A 13,852-nucleotide genomic window follows, 5' to 3' on the forward strand; every position below is an offset into this window, starting at 1 on the left:
GTGCAGCACTTTCACAGCATCATCTTTCAGGATTTGGAATAGCTCAACTGGAATTCCATCACCTCCACTAGCTTTGTTTGTAATGATGCTTCCTAAGGCCCACTTGACTTCACATTCCAGGATGTCTGGCTCTAGGTCAGCGATCACACCATCATGGTTATGTGGGTCATGAAGGTCTTTTTTGTACAGTTCTTCTGTGTATTCTTGCCACCTCTTCTTAATATCTTCTGCTTCTGTTAGGTCCATACCATTTCTGTCCTTTATTGAGCCCATCTTTGTATGAAATCTTCCCTTGGTATCTCTCATTTTCTTGAAGAGATCTTTAGTATTTCCCATTCTATTGGTTTCCTCTATGGCTTTGCATTGATCACTGTGGAAGGCTTTCTTATCTCTCCTTGCTGTTCTTTGGAATTCTGCATTCAAATGGGTATATGTTTCCTTTTCTCCTTTGCCTTTAGCTTCTCCTCTTTTCTGAGGTGTTTGTAAGGCCTCCTCAGACAATTATTTTGCCCTTTTGCCTTTCTTCTTCTTGGGGATGGTCTTATCACTGCCTCTTATACAATGTCACGAACCTCCGTCCTTCGGGCACTCTATTAGATCTAATCCCTTGAATCTATTTGTCACTTCCATTGTATAATCTTAAGGGATTTGATTTAGGTCATACCTGAATGGTCTGGTGATTTTCCCTACTTTCTTCAATTTAAGTCTGAATTTTTCAATAAGGAGTTCATGATCTGAACCAGTCAGCTCCCAGTCTTGCTTTAGCTAACTATATAGAACTTCTCCATCTTTGACTGCAAAGAATATAATCAGTCTGATTTGGGTACTGACCACCTAGTGATGTCCATGTGTAGAGTCTTCTCTTGTGTTGTTGGAAGAGGGTGTTTGCTATGTATAGTGTGTCCTCTTGGCAAAGCTCTATTAGCCTTTGCCCTGCTTCATTCTGTACTCCAAGGCCAAATTTGGAGTGCAGGTATCTCTTGACTTCCTACTTAATCTCTTAACATTCCTAGTTAATCTTATATGTATATTAAATAAGTCCTACAAACATACAAACAAAAAAAAAAAGTAAGCAGTAATGAGAATGAAAATGAGCACAATTATCTTACAATCTATTTTTCTTATTTAATGTTTATTCACTCTACAATTACATTGTAGGAAACCCTTTTCACTTCTATTTAGTGAAAAAGTTTACATGTTTATGTTTCTTCCTACATATATATGTACACAAAAGTATGTATATGCAGGTATTTATGACAGTGATGTATTTTTTAACCAATAAAAAGTAGAATAAAAAAATAAGTCCTAGAGACCTAACATATAGAATATTGAATATAGACAATAATAATATTGAATGATAATCATCAAACTTACAAAAGGACTAGATCTTAACTATTTCTACCACAATGAAAGAGAAATGATAATTATGTAATATGACAGAGGTGCTAACTATTGCTACAATGGCAACCATATTACAATGATACATGTATTTACGTATCAAATAAATATGTTATACACCATAAACTCATATAATGTTATATACTAAATATATTTCATAAAAAGCATATTATATACCTATCTATATATCTATTTATTTATCCCATGAAAGAAGATGAACCCAACAAGTATATTCCTCACTTGATAAAATGGATAGAAGAGACAGCCAGAGCATATGAGTGAAGCAACAAGAGGAATTAAATATGTCAGTGAAACACATGAGAGTATTATTTGGGGCATTTTTGCTTGTATATGTTCACATAACATTTCAGCGGGGTAAGGCTAGGCTTTAACTTACGCACATCTGTGGGATAAAGGAATCTCTCAAAGAATGAAGAGGCTTTATTCACAAGTATACAGTGGAAATTAGTCCTCACAATGGGCTTCCTTTAGAGAAAACCACTGGGTTAGCAGTATGTTTTCCATCACACATGAATTTCTAGGGTTTGATTCAGCTGGTCCAAGAAGGATAACAATTAGAGCACTGTGCAATAATAATTGCTTGCTGTGGCACTAATCACCTACTGTGGCCCTAACTGAAGCAAAATCTACCCTGTCCCTTTTACAGGGAAAATGTTTACGCAAAGGATGCGACTGTGATATCTCTGACTACCATATCCATGAAGAGCATTTAAGCACAGGCAAGTGAAAGGCAGCCACATTCAGAGAACAGTAGTGACTTCTAGCTGATGTGCCCATAGGTTTGGGGTAAAGATAAAAGAGAACAAAGCACATCTAAAAAGAATTTTACTCACAGCAATATTCCACTTTTGCAGTCAATAAAGGAGATAAAAATCCTACCAATATAATAATAAACATAGATCCTGGTACAGATAAAAGTACCCCCCAAACATATAAAAATAAATTCTGCTTGAAGGGTACATGTAAGGGATATGATCAATAAACAAAATCTTTCTATTCTACTAGGAAGATAATCGGCTTTTTTGAGCACACAGGATCTGAAATAGTCAATCATGAAGATAAAAGTCAGTTAGGAAAATCATTTGTCAGTGTCTTCTAATACCACTATAGGCATCCCCCATGACCTGCAATTCTAAACCTCTGTCTACAGCAAACAGAAATGCACAACATGTCCATCGAAAGATGTATACAAGAATATTCATAGCAGCGCTACTTGCTATAGAAAAAAAAAAAAAAATACAAGAGGCAACCCCAAAGCCCATTCATAGTAGAATGGACAGATAGTGGTATATCTACACAATGAAGTGCTAAAATATAATAATGTAATAACAATGAACGAATTTTTCATATTAAATACATATAACTCAATGAATGAACCTTACATATATCCTGAATGATTCCATGATCATGGAATGAAGTTGAAAAACAAGTAAAATATCTGCAGTGTTAGAATTCTAGATACTGGTTATCCTCTGTGGAGGTGTAGTGATGATATGAGGAGGCTTTGGGGGTTCTGGGAACATTCTGCTTATTGATCTATTTTCTGGTTTTACAGATATGTTTACTTTGAGAAAGTTCATCAAGCCATTCATTTTTCTATTTGTATATAATACTTCATTTAAAAGCTTAGCTAAAACAGTACAAAGCAGACTCTGGATTCAAGTCCTAACTCCATGTCTGACAAGACTCATTCTCTTAAGCAAGTTATGTAACCTCTCTTAGCTTCAATTCTCCAATTTGTACAGCATAGATAATTATAGCACTTACCTAAAAGAATATTTGTAATTACATAGCTAATGGACCAGGCACAAAATATGTGTTTAATAAGTTAGTGCATAACATGAGGCAGGTTGATTCCTCAGTGGTGACCTACAGGAGAAAACAACCAGAAAGTTAAAAGTTACCTCACTGGAGAGAAGGCTCATGGCAGACAAGGGAGACGACCATTTCAAAGCAAGGGCCACCAACAATGCCAGGTGCTGCAGAAAGGTCACGGAAGATGAGGAGTGAAAAGATGTGCTTTTATGGAAGTCATTGGGGACCTTTATCTGAGCAAACCAAGTTAGGAGCAGAAGCAGACTATAGTGTGTTGACGTACAAATGACAGGTTAGGAAATGGAGATATCTAAGTAACTCTTTCAAGAAGTGTGGTTGTGAAGGAAAAATAAAGGAGGTGCCACAGATAGAGGAGGAGGATATGAAATCAAGAGAGTTATTTTGAATGGAAGAGAATACACACGAAGAGCCAATAGAGAGGGATTGATAACACAGGGAATAAGATCAACAGAGCAAGGTCCAGAAGGAAGTGAAGAAAATGGAAATCAAAGCACAAGATAGAGTTATTCTGAGCAGGAAGAAGAAAGCCTCTCCTTGTGATGTCTCAAGAGGAAAAGAATAAAGCATGAGAGCAGGTGCTGAGCAACTGGTAGGTAGAGGGGCATTCTGGTTTCAGTTTTCTCAGTGAAGTAAAAGGAAGCATCATCTACCAAGAGTGAAGGTAAAATTAATAGGATAGAGGATATTAATATAATGATATATATATATATATATATATATAGCCAAGCAGTGTTGAAGTCCCAACTGTTTCATGGCACCAATCCATAAGCTCATGTAATCTCCAGCAGCACTTTCCATCTCTGAGGTATTCTTACAATGACTTTACAATTATTTTTAAGATCCCAGGTGTACAGAGATGACAGATGGTTAGATTGGTCCAGTTATGAGCTTTCTGTAAGACTGGTGCAAAGGCAAGGCTCATACTAATACTTTCAAATGACAGAAACTCAACTCAAGCTAGCTTAAACCTATTTTTTTTAAATGATTAGGCTGTATAACTGGAAACTTCAAAGTGTATCTGGTTCCAGGAGGTTAACCACTGTCAACTGCAACCTTTTTCTCCATTTCTTGACTCTGCTTTACTTTCTGTTGTCATTTTCAGACAAATTCTTCACTGATTGAAAAAGAGAATACTTGAATCTTAATACATTGTTACACTAGCCATCCTCCCAAAAAGGAGAGTACACCTATCCCATTCGTTTCAGAAATAATTACAGGAATGACTCCTTTTGTGTCTTCCTGAATCATAACTGTTGTTCAGTTGCCAAGTCATGTCTGACTTTTCACGACCCCATAGACTGCAGCACACCAGGCTTCCCTGTCCCTCACCATCTCCCAGAGCATGCCCAAGTTTATGTCTATTGAATCAGTGATGCCATACAGCCATCTCATCCTCTGCTGCCCTCTTCTCCTTTTGCCTTCAGTCTTTCCCAGCATCAGTGTCTTTTCCAATGAGTTGGGTGTTTGCATTAGGTGCCCAAAGTACTGGAGCTTCAGCTTCAGCATCAGTCTTTACAATGAATATTTAGGGCCTTGAATCAAAGGCCCATTCCTAAATTAATCTTGTGGCCCTGGAAATGAAGAACTCTGATTGGCTACCCTCGGAGCTGGTGGGTGAGGTCAGTTCTGCTCAAACTACATGAACCACCCTTGTAGGAGGGATTTCTTCTCCTAAAAAAGAAATACAGGAATGGCAATACAGAAAAAAAAAAGGAAAAACTCAAAAGCACATTACTTTTCTTGTTTACTTCACTTTCTAGTGTCTCCTTTGCATTCAGACTAAACATTATTTTTCAATGCCCAGACTTAACATTATACCTTTTATATTTTTGAGTACCCAAACTTGACCTTATATTTTTCAGTTTCTCATTTATACACTTCCATCTTTCTGTTACTTGCTTCTCACCTTCTATTCATCTACATTCAAAATACTTATTAATCTTCACCTTCTTAAATCTTTCATTAACCAAGATTGTTTCTGTGTTTGAAAAACAAAGCCATTTCTACTTTTTTAATGAATTCAATTTACTTACTTTATTAATCATTCTCAAAATGGTGATGAGTATCAAAATTCATTTTCCAAATAGCTCCCTATATTTAAGGACATGGGATGAAAGAAGATGTGCTGATGTTCTACACACATGTATTATTCCACACACATTTCAGTATATAGACATTGGCAGTCTACATTTAGTTGACATTAATCTGAGGAGTTAATACAAGTTGGATCTTCTTGCCTTATCTTTAGAATACTTTAATATTTTGTGTTTCCCTGAATGGAAAGACCAAACAACTTGCCCTGGCATGTGGAGTCCAGTGCAGTCCAGTCCCTGCTGCCCTGCGTCATGTCACGCCTTCCTCGTGCTCCCTTCCTTGTACCTCACTGGTCTTCCTTGAGTTATTCCTACATACCAGGCAACCTCCCACCACAGACTGTCACATAGGCTCTCATTTTTGCCTGGCAAGTTTTCTGTTTTCATTCTTCAGAGCTCTGCTCAAACATCTCATCTTCAGAGGATAGATTTTCCCTGACTTCCTTGACCACAACAATCCACCCTTTAGACTTATTTTCCGTTTTCTTGGAACTGTCCTGGGTACCTCTCTTTGACATCTTTTGACCCAGTTGTAGCTTTATAATTGTTCGCATGATTGCTTCATTATAATCTATCATATTTGATGTACTGTAAATGCTAAGATGCTGCTGCTGCTAAGTCACTTCAGTCGTGTCTGACTCTTTGCGACCCCATAGACGGTAGCCCATCAGGCTCCCCCGTCCCTGGGATTCTCCAGGCAAGAACACTGGAGTGGGTTGCCATTTCCTTCTCCAATGCATGAAAGTGTAAAGTGAAAGTGAAGTCGCTCAGTCGTGTCTGACTCTTAGCGACCCCATGGACTGCAGCCTACCAGGCTCCTCTGTCCATGGGATTTTCCAGGCAAGAGTACTGGAGTGGGGTGCCATTGCCTTCTCCAAATGCTAAAGTAGAGACCATCTAGTTTTGCTCACTCTCGTATCCCTAGTTCCGAACCCCAGTTGAATACATTCTTGGTACTCAGTAAAATGAATTTATTTATAAATTTTTGATATTAAAAAAAATCAACTCTTTTCATTTGATCTCTTGGCTTCTGATGAAAGCAAGACTACACAAGAACCTAAAAGAATTTTTACCAAGCTCAGGGTTTTGCTTAGGGGGTAAGGAAAATAATAAGCATATTATGCTGCTAAGTCGCTTCAGTTGTGTCCAACTCTGTGCGACCCCATAGATGGCAGCCCACCAGGCTCCCCCATCCCTGGGATTCTCCAGGCAAGAACACTGGAGTGGGTTGCCATTTCCTTTTCCAATGCAGGAAAGTGAAAAGTGAAAGTGAAGTCGCTCAGTCGTGTCCAACTCCTAGCAACCCCGTGGACTACAGCCCACTAGGCCCCTCCATCCATGGAATTTTCCAGGCAAGAGTACTGGAGTGGGGTGCCATTGCCTTCTCCAAATAAGTATATATATATATATATATATATATATGTATATATATATATGTACATGTGTGTGTGTGTGTACACACTAACATTTATTTTCTAAACATATGTTCCAACTAGATTTTCTCAAGCCATTTTTCAAGATAAACTGTGCTAAGTAATATGCTTCTCTTCTGTCTGCTATCACTGCAGAGTTACAAAAATTAAAATTCATCCATAATAATTTTAGGCCTTGACCACTGCTTAGCATTGTCTGGTTATATGAAGTACGGTTGTCCATTTAACAGCAAATGCTATGTGCATCTTGGCACCAACATTATAATTTACATATAACTAATTCTTCATGAAAAATATCTCTTCACTTTGTACCCTAAAGGACTCATTATCTCCCCAGGGGCAGATGAGATTTATATATATAAAATGATAACAGCCCTCTTTACAAAATTAAAGATGTTGGCCAACTCCTTCTTTGGCAGCTGTGTGATCTGCATAATTACATTTGCTTTTCTAAATTTCCCCTGAAGCTTCAGTTGAATAAGGTATTCTTTTATATTTGCATTTTGAAAAAGCCTAATCGTGCTACATTAAACAACTGCCCCCAGCTTCCCCCAGCTGCAGTCTCAGACCTGGCTGGTATTGGTGAACATTCTGTGTGTTGGCAAATCACTTTGAGAATTTTCCAGAGGAAAATCATTAGTATTCATGCACTTATATGGGCAAAATATTTAGATTTTGTACAATACCACCTACAGCGAACATTTCTAAGGTAACTTTCCTACAACTCGACTCAGTCAGAGTTAAGAGCACATTCAACAGGGCTTGCTTATTAAAAATCATGCTTAAAATGACACTAATACCACAGTCATGGAAGAAAAGTATGGGTAGGTTTTATTATAGCCACCAAGACTATAATCTAATGTCATTTAATCGCAAATGTAAATAAACTAGGAATATGAAACCAGGGAAGTGCCTCTCATTCTCCAAGACCTGCTACACCCATAGGTACCTTCTAAAAAAGCAACATGTAACTCCTAATGCAAGACTGGCTGAAGTTGGTTGCATGTGATTAGACTACACAGATTTAAACCAACTTCCTCCCCAGAAGCAATGAACAGGCTGAACCAAGAGCTTTTTGGTAGCCTGAAACAAAAAGTTTGCATGATAGGCTCTATATTGGATGGTGGCTGGCAAGCCTTTCAAGGGCTCTAGCTCTGGACATTTACATTCATTCAGTACATATGGATTGAGGATATACTCTGCGTCAGGCAGGGCCCCAAATACTGTGGACAATGAGGACAGCTGTTTTCTGTGCTCATTGAGCTTACTAATGGGGAAGTTAAATATTAGTCAGTTAGTCACATGAATGAGCATACATTTATATTCTAACGCATGTGCTATGAGGAAGTAAAACAATGCTATGAGAGCCCGACTCAGTATGAGAGGCTCAAGAAGACTTATCTGGGGGCGGGGGGGGGGGGGGAGGTGGATTGAGCTGAGAGATAAAGGTGAAATAGAGGTAACAAGCTGAGGAACTGGAGAAGAATATTACTAGAAGAGGGAACACTACTGTGAGATTCTTGTGAGCCCACTGGAAAATAAGTCAGTCAGTGCCCCTGGAATACAGGGATCAAGAAAAGGAATAGAGTGAGGTTAAGCTAAAGACATAGATAGGAGCCAAACTTCAGAAGCCCTTGTGAGCTATGTTCATTATTTCGATCTCTATCCAAAACAACAATGGTAAGTCCCTAAAGCGATGGGAGTTGGGGACAGAGAGGAGGTAACACATTCAAACTTGTATAAAATATTTCTATAGCTGCAATATAATAAACTGATGAAAGATATAGAGTGGACTTGTACAGACCAAACAGAATAACTCTGCAGGAATTCAGGCTACAGAAAATAGTAGTACAGACTAAAGTGGTGGCATTAGAAAAGGAGAGAAGTGAGTAGATTAATAAGATATTTAGGAGATAAACTTGGCAAGATTTGTTATGAGGTTTAGAAATGCTGAACTCATGAACTCTTTGAGGCATCCAAGTAGAGATATTGAATAGGCAACTGAGTGTATGTGTCAGGAAGTCAGAGGTCTGGTCTGGATGTATAAATTTGGGAGGCATTAGCAAACTGATGAAAACCGAGCCATGGACATGGAAAATGCTGTCCAGAAAGAGAACTCGTGATAGACACAAAGATGCACCATTTACATCTCCCAACAGACGTGCTCCTGCTTCTGCAGCATCGGCCTCAGCTGAAAGAACCTCCTCACGGGATCTCGTGCCTTTTCTGGACACCTCATTTCTAGGAAGGGAGTAAAGGGAGAGTATGAAGCTCGGCCACTTTAATCCAATGGTGGATGCACCCATGGTTTAAAGTTCCCTCACCTCCACTCAGGTTGGCCAGAGCTTTGTTGAGACTGTGCCAAAGTTCAACTTCTTTCTCACATCTTTACCTTCCTCCCCCAGGTGTTGATTCATAATGAACGACTTGCACACCAAACTCTATCATGACAACACCTGATCTAGTGGACCCAACCTATAAGAGTACAAAACGCAAAGGGGGAAGTGCTTAGAACTAACTAGTAAGAGAAGGATAAGTCTGCAAAGTAACAGAGAAAGAAATGCTAGAAAGTAAGGCGGAAAACTTCGATAACATGGTGCTCTGGAAACCAAAATAAACATGTTTCAAGAAACAAATAGTGGGTAAGAGCTCTGGGACATCAGAAAAAAAATTAGTGGAAAATATCTATTGGATTTAAATCATGAGGTCATGGGTAATATTAGCCATGGTTATTCTGTGCAATGCTAGCAAAAAACCACCATACTGAAAAGAGTTGAAGAGTGAGAGGTGAGGAAATGAACTCACCAAATAATGAAAACTACTCTTTAGAAGCTTTAGATTTAAAGAAATGGAAAAGATTGAAAGGAATTGGAGGGGGAACGTGGAAGTCAATAAAAGAATGTTGCTTTTAAATGGAAAATACACGAACAAGTTTAAATGTAATTGGAAATAATCCAATTTAGAAGGATATGCTGAATAAAAAGCAGAGTGGAGCCAGAGAAGAGGAATTGATATGATTTCTGAAAAGGCACGAAGAGATGAGATTCAAACACAGGGGGAAAGACTGGCTCTCAATGACCAGACTATATCCTATACTAAACCAGGAGGAAAAGAGAAGAACATGGGTACAGATAGAACTGTATGAATTTGGTAGCAGGAAGCTGAGGAAGTTCCTATCTGATGTCTTCTATTTTCTTTAGGAAGTAGGAGGTAAAGTCATCTGCTGAGAATGAAGAGGAGTTACAAATATTTAAAGTTTGGCTGGAGTGTACAGTTTTTAAAACAATTTTCCAAAATGGAGACAATTTACCAGGAAGGCATGGAAGAATTGGCAGACTTAAAGAATCCAATATATTGGAACCAATCTGTCTGGTAAGTGACTTTTTTGGCAATGCCAGACTATCCAGTTGTAGGTATAGAGAAGGCACATAGATGCATTGATTCAGAGTTGGGCTTTTGACAGATAAATTTTAAAAAATCAGTGTTTAATAGATGAAGGCACCAGGGACTTAACAGTATTGGTTGATCATGTTATCAAATAAAGCATCTGTGTGATCTAAATTAAACAATGTTGACGAAAGAAGAAAAAGATAAGGTGGGATTGATGGCTGGGGAAAGGTAAAGGGGTTACCACATTAAAGCAATACTTCTTCAGTCTTGAAGTTCTTGCTAATATTTACAGGATATGATTCAAGTTTGAAGTGGGGGGACCTGATATTTGGCATTTCTAAAAAGTTCTAAGTTAGTGCTGATATTGCTGGTCTAAGAACCAGAGTTTTTCTTATTTTTTAATAAAGAACAATTGGTTTATAGAATTCTGTTGGTTTCTGCCAAACATCAACATGAATCAGCCATAGATATACAGACATCCCCTCCCTCTAGAACCTCCCTCCTACCACCCTCCCCATCCCACTCCTCTAGGTTGCTAGAGCCCTGGTTTGAGTTCCCTGAGTTGTACAGTGAATTCCCATTGGCTATTTATGTTTCCATGTTACTCACTCCATGCATCCCACCCACTTCCTCCCGGCTCCAGTGTCCATAAGTCTGTTCTATATGTCTCTGTCTCCATTGTGTGTGTTAGTCACTTAGTCGGGTCCAACTCTTTATGACCCCATAGACTTCAACCCACGAGGCTCCTCTGTCCTCTGTCCTCTGGTCCCATCACTTCATGGCAAATAGATAGGGAAACAGTGGAAATAGTGACGGACTTTATTTTTGGGGGCACCAAAATCACTGCAGATGGTGACCGCAACCATGAAATTAAAAGATGCTTACTCCTTGGAAGAAAAGTTATGACCCACCTAGACAGCATATTAAAAAGCAGACATTACTTTGCCAACAAAGGTCCATCTGGTCAAAGCTAAGGTTTCTCCAGTAGTCGTGTATGGATGTGAGAGTTGGGACCATAAAGAAAGCTGAGTGCTGAAGAGCTGATGCTTTTGAACTGTGGTGTTAGAGAAAACTCTTGAGAATCCCTTGGACTGCAAGGAAATCCAACCAGTCCATCCTAAAGGAGATCAGTCCTGAGTGTTCACTGAAAAGACTGATGCTGAGGCTGAAGCTCCAATACTTTGGCCACCTGACGCAAAGAACTGACTCCTTGGAAAAGACCCTGATGCTAGGAAAGATTAAAGGCAGGAGGAGAAGGGGACAACAGAGGATGAGATGGTTGGATGGCATTACTGACTCAATGGACAAGCGTTTGAGAAATCTCTGGAAGTTGGTGATGGACAGGGATGCCTGGCATGCTGCAGTCCATGGGGTCACAAAGATTTGAACATGACTGAGCAACTGAACTGAACTGATAGTGTTAGGAAGTGTTCTAATTTCATTCTTTTACACATAACTATCCAATTTTCCAAGCACCACTTATTGAAGAGGCTATCTTTGCCCCATTATATATTCTTGCCTCCTTTGTCAAAAATAAATTACTTACAGTACTTTATTGGGTGGGTTTATCTCTGGACTTTCTATCTTGTTCCATTGGTCTATATTTCTGTTTTTGTGCCATTACCATACTGTCTTGATGACTGTAGCTTTGTAGTATAGTCTGACGTCTGTGAGGTTGATTCCTCCAGCTTCATTCTTCTTTCTCACAATTGCTTTGGCTATTCAGAGTCTTTTGTGTTTCTGCATTAATTGTGAAATTTTTTATTCTAGTTCTGGGGAAAATGCCATTGGTAATTTGATAGGGATTGCCTTGAATCTGTAGATTGCATTCAGCAGGACCAGAGTTTTTGAGTAACAAAGCATTAGAAGTTCAAACAAGATCAAAAGTAGTTTTGGATTTGAGAATATGAGATAGAGAGACAGAGAACATGTCACAAGAAAATAGAAGCAATAATAAAAGAGCAGTAGGTTTTGTAACAGAAAAGGAAAGAAGCAGAAAAAAAGGAAAGCTGAAGCATTAAAATTTGAAAGGACCAATGAATGCCCACTTCTGTGGGTGGGCAAATGTCCACGTTACTAAAGATGCTGTTAGATCACTAGAGTTGCAGTAACTAAACACTGAACAATGACAAATAAGATTCCACGAGGGACACTCTGTAAAGCTGCTAAGGAGGCTCCCCTTATTGCTATTCATCACCTCACATCTTTTCAAAATATCCTTATTCACATGACATTGCCTGAATGACTCTCTGTCCTGGCCACCTGAGCATATCTAACTAAAGATGACAAATGACACAAACATAGAGGATGTATTTGCTCTTCAACATTGGCTTAATTGGGTCAACCTGAATAAATGAGAGATACAGTCACTCTCGCACCATGACTCACTTTTTAATACGGGAAGCAATAGATTTTTTCTGAAACTCTACAAATCACATAAACTAGGCAAATGTCCATTCCCTTGCTAGTCTTGGACATCTGTACATTTTTGGATGGAAGTCATTACTTAGTGTAAACCAGAAATTTATTCTTCAGTAAGTATAACAATTGGGCTTCCCTGGTGGCTCAGTCAGTAAAGACTGCCTGCGATGCAGGAGACCTGGGCTCGATTCCTAGGTCAGGAAGATCCCCTGGAGAAGGAAATGGCAACCCACTCCAGTATTCTTGCCTGGAGAATCCCATGGACAGAGGAGCCTGGCAGGCTACAGTCCATGGGATCACAAGAGTCGGACACAACTTAACAACTAAACCAAACCAAACCAAGTATAACAATACTTGGGACTGGCCAGGATTATTCTGGGAAGACTATCTGTGGTAGCTGGACAAAAAAGAGCTGATGACCTAGATTTTTGCATACATGAGAAATTTGATTCTCATAACTACTAAGTCCAATTTAGGAAGAAAAGCTTATCAGTATCATCAAGTGAGTCATTTCTTTATTGAATTATAAAGATCTTACCTTGACAGAAGACTAGATACATGACATTCCTAGCGTTATATTAGTCACTCTGTAACTGCATTACTCGATTCCAGGGCATTCGCAGATATAAACTTCAATGCAGAAAAAAATTTGTAAGGGCAGAAGTTGGCCTAAAATGAACGAGTGTAGTATGTTTGGAAATTTGGGGCTCAAAGATATAGAATAAAAACTTACTGGCTCTCTCTTGCTTCATTTCTAACGTACAATTCAAAATAATCACTGCATTTCTGTTTGGCGGCTTTTGTTTTTTAACCTCTCAATAAATTACCTGATGCGTTAGCTCATCAGGTACCAAAAATATGGATCACAAATTAAAAGACCTACAGGGGGTAAGCAGATAAAGCAAAGGAGTGAAGTCATCTTTCTGTCAAGTTTAAGAAAATGTGCAGTGGTGAGAACTTGGCAACTTGTACAGTAATGGCCAATTGAAGGGTCTTAATATTTACTTATCTCCACTCAGTCGTCACATGTAGAAAAGCAAGCCGAGTGTTGCCAGATGTTCCACATTTTCAAGATAAAGTGTAAATTCGAATTTTTATGTGCTGTCTCCTGGGTATTAAATTTGGCAATAATTTGAACATTATTTGGAAATGCATGGGGACTTCTAATTGAGATAGTTTAGTGAGTTCATAAATCACCATGCGCTTGTTGTTTCAAACCATCAGCCATGATTGGAAATGTATAAAAAGATAAAAGCATCT

The 13,852-nt window shown here is 38.7% G+C and overlaps 1 long non-coding RNA gene across 6 annotated transcripts in view; it reads right to left on the reverse strand.

Moving 5' to 3' along the window:
• The window catches only part of LOC129656329 (uncharacterized), a 144,847-nt gene that overhangs the window by 37,821 nt on the left and 93,174 nt on the right, over positions 1-13,852 (reverse strand). The window contains exon 4 of one of the 6 annotated variants that reach the window (XR_008716333.1): positions 3,187-3,288. The exons of the other annotated variants lie outside the window; for them this stretch is intronic. This is a non-coding gene — a long non-coding RNA (uncharacterized LOC129656329). The remainder of the gene's footprint in view (positions 1-3,186; positions 3,289-13,852) is intronic. 6 annotated transcript variants of the gene reach the window in all.

The sequence above is a fragment of the Bubalus kerabau genome, chromosome 1, assembly GCF_029407905.1.
Source record: "Bubalus kerabau isolate K-KA32 ecotype Philippines breed swamp buffalo chromosome 1, PCC_UOA_SB_1v2, whole genome shotgun sequence".
In the NCBI taxonomy this organism is placed as follows: Eukaryota; Metazoa; Chordata; class Mammalia; order Artiodactyla; family Bovidae; genus Bubalus; species Bubalus kerabau.